Source organism: Lagenorhynchus albirostris, chromosome 12 (assembly GCF_949774975.1).
Source record: "Lagenorhynchus albirostris chromosome 12, mLagAlb1.1, whole genome shotgun sequence".
NCBI lineage: Eukaryota > Metazoa > Chordata > Mammalia > Artiodactyla > Delphinidae > Lagenorhynchus > Lagenorhynchus albirostris.
The window spans coordinates 52325070-52333219 of record NC_083106.1 but is presented as its reverse complement, the minus strand read 5'-3'; the positions used below and the strand labels follow the sequence as shown (position 1 = coordinate 52333219).

The 8150-nt window shown below is 42.8% G+C and overlaps 1 pseudogene; it reads left to right on the top strand.

Annotated features, from left to right (window-relative positions):
• Positions 1-6845: 6845 nt before the first annotated feature.
• LOC132530481 (large ribosomal subunit protein eL6-like) lies at positions 6846-7662 on the top strand (annotated as a pseudogene).
• The last annotated feature ends 488 nt before the right edge of the window (positions 7663-8150 follow it).

Below are 8150 nucleotides of genomic sequence, written 5' to 3'. Positions count from 1 at the left end.
CCGTTTGGAATAGCGGCAGAGGTTTCTGGCAGATGGAGGGTAGCACTGCATGACTTCTGCAGATGACCTGGCCTGAGCTCAGTCAGGTACAGAACTGAGACATTACAAGCAAGCCCTTCTAGAGAGCACTGAAACCTGCTTTCCTCGGCCTCCGTGACATCTACCATATTTCATGTGTGGATGGTCCTCTGACCACTCACTTTTACAGGTTTTTCTTCCTCTGTTGTTTCTTAACCCCAGAGCTCCTCTGGGCTCTAAGCCCTCCTCTCTCCCCACTCAAACACTCCCCGTAGGGCATCACATCTGCTCTGTTGGCCTTAGAGCCATTCATGTGTTGATGACTGTCAAATATTTACTCTCACCCAGACCTTTTGTCTGAGCTCAGACCTGGACAGCAACTGCATACTGCATAACTCCTCTTGGGTATTTTACAAACTCAACTTGTCTAAAATTGAACCCATGACTCCTGGAGACTTATGCCTTCTCTACTGCTTTCTGTCGGTAAATAGCCCCTCCACTGTCAGGTTACCCAAGTTGGCCACCTGGGAATCCTTATTTGAATGTTCTTTCCCTTGGCCCACACTTCACCCACACACCAGTGGCCCACATTGACCCACCACTCTCCAACCCCCTTTCCCTTAGCCTAGACTCAGGAACCACTATCTTTCATTTCATTATCACAACAGCCTTCTGAGTTGTCTTACTGTCTGTGATCTTGACTCTGCCCTATTTCATCTCCATTCCATTCTCAAGCACTCACTCTGAAACAAATCCCAGCACCTCACTTCTTCAGCCTGAAACTCTTCAGTGGGTTACTACTGTTTTTAGGATAAGGTCCAAAGCTGTTAATATGATCTGCATAATTTGGCCCATCCCATCTTCTTACCCCTCATCACTGCCTCCAAGTCCAGCCATGCTGAGTTTTTTCTAGTTCCTTGAACCCACCAAGTTCTCCTTCAACTACAGACTTTTGTATATGCTACCTGGCATCCTCTTCTCCCTTTCTTTGCCAAACAATGACTATTCCTCCTTCAGGTCCCAGTTTAGACAAAACTTCCCCTGACAAGCCTTCCCTGTCCAGTCCAGTCTGTGTTAGGTGGCCCGCAGTGAACTCCCCAAACACTACTTTTCCCCAACAAATCACACTCTACTCTTAATGCCCACTTATATGCCTTTATCTTCCACTAGACCTTGAGCTCAATGAGGGCAGGTAGCATGTCTGTTTTGTGAGCAATTGTATGTCCAGCACCCAGCCCAGCATTGTTATATATTGAATACGTAAATGATTCCATGAAATATGGGATCTGTAGGCCCTCTGACCAGCCATGAAACACTGCTAGGTCTATGTCAAACAACGTCCCCTCAGAGAATTAGAAAGATTTTCAAAGTTCCTTTGTCTAAGATGAGCCTAGCAGCTGGAACATTCATCCAGGAACATTCATTCCCTGATGTGTGGCCAACAGAAGTCTACTGAAGGATTCTCAGCTGCAGCTCACTGCAAATCTCCTACTCCTAGCACAGAATAGTCTCTTCAATTCCAACAAGGGACATCAAGGAAAAAAAGCATCTTTCCTTTGGTGTCAGGAGACTGGGAAGGCAGAACATAAGGCAGAAAATTCTAGATGGACTCAGAGTCTTCCTAGAGAAGATTGTATTGGACTGTCCCCTAAATCAGTGGTTTCAAAACTTGAATCATAATCACCTGGACAGCTTGTCAAAGCACAGATGTCTGAGCCTGACCCCCAGAGTTTCTGATTCAGTAGGTCTGGGATCGAACCAGAGAATTTGCATTTCTAACAAGTTTCCAGGTGATACTGATGCTGCTGGTCTGGGGACCACAACCTTGAGAACCACTGCACTAAACATTTGAGTCACCTCTTAAACACACAAACATAAGAGAAGTAGCCTCCCCCTGGGCTGGGGGAGGAGAGGCACTCTTCCTAAACCCCTACAGAGCAAGAGCTCACTGCTGGGAAGGGAGTGGGGAAACTTGCCTGAGGGTTCAAGAGCCTGTGGGAAACAAGAAATCAGAAAAATGAAAATTCCAATCCCTTCTGCATTGAGGTTGAAGGCTACGAGAGCCACTCTGATAACTTAAGACAGTTCAAATTATAATAATTGTTCAAGAAAAGGACATCAAGGGGCCTTGTGGTGGAAGTGCCTACCCAGCAGTCATTCACTGGGCACAGGGAAGAGCTCCAAACATAGGTCTGTCCAGTTAGTGTGCACACACACCCAACCCACAAAGATTGGCTCAGAGCTGCCTAATGAGAGTCAGCACCAAACAACTGTTGAAACTGTTGGATCAGAGACCCTCTTTTTTTCCTCTGGGGTTGCCAAACTGATAGGCAATAAGTCTGGGGCTTCTGGTGGCCATTGCCCCAGAGGGAAGAGTGTGGCAGAGAATGACACCAACACTGAAGAAAACTCAGGCAAGAAAGGACAGGGACAGACTCCTGATAACATTGTCTGAATCTAGCAGGGCCTGAAGTTCAATATCCTTGAACTTGAGCTGAATTTCTGTCACTTGCAACTGAAAGAGTCTTGACCGATGGAATTCTACTAGCAAATCAACACGTTGCTCTGGCCTAGGATGTTTAAGTAACCATCTGTTCTAGCAGTTTCTCTGGAGATAGACAGAACTTCCAGGCCTACAGCTTTCCCAGCCCCTCTGGGATTCTACTGATAAAATTTTTTCTAACAAATCACTGCTTTAGCATAGCACTTAGCCTCATCACTGCTTACTTGCCTTCATTCTCTCCTCTGTGAGCTCCCTGAATATATACTCTTTATAACAGTTTTCTTGGTTCCCAGGCAAAGCAGCTGGCTTACAGGTACTCAATCTGCAAACAGCATTTAAATGAAAAAATAACAAATTTGGGTCAGATTCGTTTGACGAATGAAAGAAAAAAAGGAGAGGAGGACAAAGCACGCTTGAAGAAATACTAGACTAAAACCGGTAATAACTCACAAAGGTGAGCTCCTAAAGTCAGGTAAACCTTCACTCGACTCCAGAATATTTCTAACTGAATCCCAACTCCCACTAACAGCTTCAGCATTTTTCTTTTACTTTGAAAAAACTATTATGGAGGAGGGCATGCCAGAGAATGACAATTGAAACGGTGACTCCCACACAAGTCAGCTTCCTCTTCCCCAAATCAGTTTCCAGAAACTCTGCCACATCATTCACCGAGAACCCCCCGGCTTCCAACTCAAAGGAAAGTCTCAGACGTCTCGGGCACAGACAACAGCAGCCCTCCTTTGGTGGCTTTCAACGATAAACAGCTTCCTGCCAGCGCTCACCGACCCTGAACTCGTGGAAAAGAATTACTACAGAACCCAGGAAAGTGTTGGAAGCGTACCCGGCACAGGGTTTGTCACTCGCATCTCATATGAAATGTGCCTTTTGCCTCCTAAGGGAGTCTATCGGAATCCCTGGGCACAGCTGTGGTCACGGACGCTCCATCCAACAACTGGACCCGAGAAGTGACCCATCTTTCTGACATCAAGAGACCTGCCGTGGAAGAAAAACAGAAACGGCACAGATGGAGCTGCCTTTTCAAATCCTTGTGAATGTCATGAGATTAGCAGCTTTCCTCTGAGTCGGCCTCAAAGACTTCCTTTACAATTGTTCATAAGCTAGCTCAGGGATAGGCAGTGAAATTCACTCAAATAAAAACATAACCTCAAACATCCAAAACAGCTGGTGGAAATTGTGACTGTGTTAGAGGAGCAGACTTATCTAGCTGAGTCAAAACAAGTGTGAGTGCTTCAAACAGGCAGGAGATCAGAAACAAAATTAGGTGTTTATTGAGTGCTGTCCTTCTTGATTTTTTTCCCTCCCTTGCCGGACGTGAGTCTCCACTTTAGCTTCATCCTGACAAGGAATAAAATCCTTTATGATATCAGAATTGACATTTTTGGAAATTTATTTTAAAGTAACTTTTTTCTAATTATAAAAGTAGTACATGTTCTTCGGAGAACATTTAGGAAACACAGAAAAACCACAAATCAGAAAATAAAAATCATCTGTAATCACATTGCTACTCTCCGTTTTGTTCTTTTTTGACTTTGGTTTTTCATACACATGCATACACCACGTAATTTTAAATATGTATTTAAATATATATAATCATTATTAAAATGACTCCTTTTGATCCTGATTTTTCATCTAGTCCATTATGACCATTTCCCCAAGTCACTGATATATTCTTTCACACGTATTTATGCCTGCGTATGAACACCATAAATTACTGAGCTAATGCCAATTGTAGACATTTAGGGTACTTCTAACTCCACGCTATTGTAAACAGTGCTGTGGAGAATATCCTTGTTGATAAATCTTTGCACACATTCATACTTAGAAAACTTACTTTCTCTTTCAGGGCACTGCAATTCAGGATGTAAAAGGGATGGTAATTGGCACTGAAGGAGTGTAGCCCCTTCCTCCCTGTGAGTTTCTGCCGATTGTTTCTTTTGCATATTTTCAGACAAGTTAGCTACTTTTAGAACCTGTAGGCCTTCCTGGTCTCGTAGAAGCCTTGTTTTCAGTCAGGTTAATGGTCTCTCCAGTTCGCAGTGCAGAAGCATCGAAATAACTGTTTCTTAAACGTATGGCAAGAAATGAAGGCAAATAAACATTAGAAAAGACTACTAACGTTATTAGGAAAAAGAAAATAGAGAAAAGTAATTCCATCAAAAGAGGTTATCAGACTGATTAGACTGGGCTACTCAAAACTTTGTCTTCCAGAAAACTCTCAAATGTAGATGATTTGTAGCAGGTTTTACAACAGAAGAGAACTAGCTAAAATTTTCCACTTTCTTATTTTTCCTATTTTCTAATCACAAGAGTGAAATGAAACATTCCTAAGGAGAAGACTCTTAACTGGCATTATTACCTCTCATTTGAGATTTACTGCCAACATCGAACAACAATTGCTTCTGTATTGGCACAAGCCATTCAGTCACTCACCATTGGGGGATGAATCACGCCCCGTGAAAAATCATTCCAGAATTTGGATAACAGAGAAGTTTGCCTCCAGCCAAAAGCTCGACAAATGCTGGCAAAATTTAGGAAAATCATTATCATGAAAGGCTGCCATGGTTTCAAAGAGCATCTCTTAGTATTTACTGCACTCTATGACCTCTAAAAAAAAGCGCAAGCAACTTCATGCACACACACAGCCCCTGCCAGTTTCACTTAAAAGTCTCATTCTCTTCATCACCACTGAGTGGAATTAAAAACAGTTGGTCAAGCTCCACTAATCGACAGCTGCTTGCAATTAGATGAAGCATTTAGAGCCATTCTCTTAACTACCTTCCCCACTGCCTAAGCATTCAGCATGAGCAATACACCGTGATAATTTGCCAGAATGTTTAACTTATCTCCATCTCTAGTGGTTTCTATACCTTCCTTATTTTCTCCAGTCTTCCCACACACTGTCTGACTCTTGCAGTTCCTCTTGTTAAATTAGGGGTATACAGAGAAGAGATTATACAAAACCAGGTCGAGCTGCTTTGTGCTAAGATGGAAAATTCTACCCAGGCAACTATTAGAGGGCAGAGTAAGTCTTGATGTTTCTCAAAGAGAAGAGAAAAGACGCCCTTTTTCCTCTTTTTTTTTTTTTTAAACAATGAACCGGAAAGTTCACTGTAATTTTTCTCATCAAGGATGCTGATGAAAAATAACAGTGCCTGGGCTTTTGTAAGCTCTTCCCAATTCTCCATTAATTTTGGAGTAGGGAGAAGATGCACAGATCACTTTATTCCATTTTTTCCTTTACAAACTGGGCATTAAGAGTCGAGATGCTTTCCCCAAGATCCCAGAAAAAAGTGGCAGAGCATGGCCCTAATCCAACTCCCTGACTCTCAGTCAGTCCAGATGGCTTTCCGCTACTTCAGCTCCCTTCGCTAAAGAGAAAGTCTTCCAACTCTTCTAGGAGGCAGGGGTCAGCACGGCTACACCACTTGCCCAGTCCAAGGGGTAGAGCAGCTGTCCTCCCAAACCTCTCCAGCCAGGAACCCACTCTGGGGCTTAAAGCAGAAAAAAAACCAACAACAACAACAACAGAGATGATATGGCTTCACCTATGCAATCACCCCTCTCACTCCCCCACCTAAATAAGAACCTCACAAACTTAACTACATTCAGGGTCACATAACCATGTGTTTTCTCTGTCTCACGCTCCCTGATGCTGATCGCCATCCCATACTCACCTGACCTGTTGTGTGGTAAAGGGGGCAGGAGGGGAATGCAGGGGATATTGGAGGAAGGGAGGGGAGAAGAAGCGAGAGAGACGTAGGGCAATCAGCAGAAGGGAGCAGTTACCCACCCAAAATTCAAGAAGCGGAGTGAGAGTGGAGACCAGAATGGGAGCTCTCATGCCCCAGACTGCAGGCCCACAGCCCTGGCTTTTCCTATCTCTGCTCTTCTAGAGGCTAATCCCCTTTTTTCCAGAAACTTCCTCCCCACATGCCCAGACAGTCATGGACTCTTCCTTCTGTATCTGAGGCCAATTCACTCATATTTAACTCATTAAATATGAGTTAATATTTAATTAATTCATATTAAACTCATTAATTCATTCATATTAAACTCATGTTTCCATTATACTTACAGCAGAGAGTTATCCTATTTTTTCTGCTTCAAAGTCTTTCTGTTGACCCTTTTATGTTCTGTTTTATATAGATAGATAGATAGATTCCTGTTACATATAGAAAGTTAGATAAAGATATATAAATAGAGATATAAAGAGAGATTGAGATAAATTTTTTAAAGTTTTTCTGTGGCCATAAATGTTCTAAGTGTCAAAACATACTATTCTGGCTCTTTCCCATCTTGCAAGATGGTGGATGAAAAAACAGAGAAGCTGGATATAATGAGAAGAAACCTGAAGCCAAGAAGGCTGATGCCAGGGCAAGGTTAAGAAGCGTAACCTCAAGGCCAAAAAAAACACCTCAGAAGGGGAAACCCCACCACAACCAAAACCCCATCCTAGTCAATGGAATTGGAAGCTTTTCCCCATCTGCTATGTGTTCCAGCAAGGCCATGGCGAAGAGGAAGTCACCGGCAGCTACATTTAAGGTTGAAAAGAAAGAGACATTTCTTGCTTGGGGGTGACAGAAATGGTGGGACCTGAGTGGATAAGCGTCACAGAATGCCTGGATACTGTTCTACTGAAGACGTGCCTTGAAAGCTCTCGAGCCACCAAAGAAAACCTTTCCGTCAGACGTAAGGAAGCTGCGAGCTAGCATCACTCCCAGCACCGTTGTGAGCAACCTCACTGGGTGCCACAGAGGTATGGCGGTGGTTTTCCTGAAGCAGCTGAGCGGTAGCATGCTGCTTGTGACTGGACCTCTCATCCTCAATCGAGTTCCTCTGCTAGAACACACCAGAAATTTGTCATCTCCACCAAAACTGGTAAGTGGTGTGGAAATCCCAAAACATCTCCCTGAGGCTTACTTCAGGAAGAAGCAGCTTCATGAAGCCCAGACACCAGGAAGGTAAGACCTTCGACGCAGAGAAAGGGAAATCCAAGCTTACAGAGCAGAGCAAGGTTGACCTGAGGGCCCTGGACTCAAAAACTCTGCGAAGAAATCAAAGTTGTTCCTCAGCTCTAGGGCTGCCTCTATTCTGTTTTCTCTCACAAATTGGTGTTCTAAATTTCTTACAAAGAACCTAATTAAATAACTGATACATTTCCCCCCAAAATATAATTCTGGTTGGTGTAGGTATTACGTTTATCACAAGTATAAAGCTAGTCAACATAATTATAAATTGTGTAGATAATTATTAAATATATACAATGTATCAGAAATGAATCTCTTAATGAATTCAATGACCCTGTTTTGTATCCCAATTAATTCATGTATCTATGATTTGATAGTACTTAATGCTAAATTATGACAGTTTTCAGAGTCGATTCTTTTTCTAATTTTTCATTTTTAGAGAGGTAAGAGAAAGTGCTTGTTTTATCCACCTAAATAAATAGAGGAAAGGAAAGTTTTGTTATAGCAATGACACTAAATGCTAGTCTCCTTTCCAGTTATACGTCAAAATAACAAAGTGATCCATCATCAAAAATAATTTTTAATGCCCTGCCGCTGACAGCTTACTTAGGGCCTCCTTCAATTTTGCTGAAAGCCGAGAA